Genomic DNA, 814 nt, shown 5'->3' on the forward strand with positions numbered 1-814 from the left:
CGATTATACACTTATATAAACATATTAATGGGTAGAATATTCAGATTCAGATTTGACAATAAACCATGCCAAATATTACACACTGGCCCTTTAAGTATCATGTTGAATGCAGGACTTTCACCTGTAGTGGAGTATTTTACCGTGTGCACTCTTAGAAGAGATGTGTTAAAAAATGACACAAAAAATGTGCTGTTACATGTAACACATTTTGTGTGGATTTCAACACAAGTTGTGTACAAAAATGCACAGAAAGCTTAACACATTTAATGTGCTGGACAGTTTAACACAATGGGTGTGTTACTTTAAGAGGTGGGAAGGGGTCGCCCTTTAGGTGTGCTTTACTCTGAGACAGACAAAGGGGAGGAAGATGGAGGCTGCTTCGCCTGGGGTGCTATCGGACTCTTCGGTAAGTATCCATTACCAGTTTAATTTAAACTATCTCATTGAACTGTTTATCAGTCAGTTAAATTCGATGTGTAGAAACCACCAGCTAAATCATATCTCTAAGAAAATCCAAATAAGGTAAGCTTCCCGTTTTGTTCAGCAGGGCTGTCCATAGATACAGTATATATACGTAGATGCCGCATTCAACGGCGCTCGTCATTGGAGGGATACGTCAACGCGGCCGCCATCTTGCCCAGGTGGAGCCGCGCTGCCACTGAGTGCGATTTTCGCGGCGGTAGGGCGCAGAGCAAGCGGAGAGCAAGGTGCGCAAGACAGGATTTGGGGGAGTACAGGCTCGTTCAGAAGCTACAGCTCCATGGTGACTGCTTCCGGGTCTACTTCAGACTCTTCTCTGCTATTGGACGCGCCG

The sequence above is a fragment of the Epinephelus moara genome, chromosome 9 (genome assembly GCF_006386435.1).
Source record: "Epinephelus moara isolate mb chromosome 9, YSFRI_EMoa_1.0, whole genome shotgun sequence".
NCBI lineage: Eukaryota > Metazoa > Chordata > Actinopteri > Perciformes > Serranidae > Epinephelus > Epinephelus moara.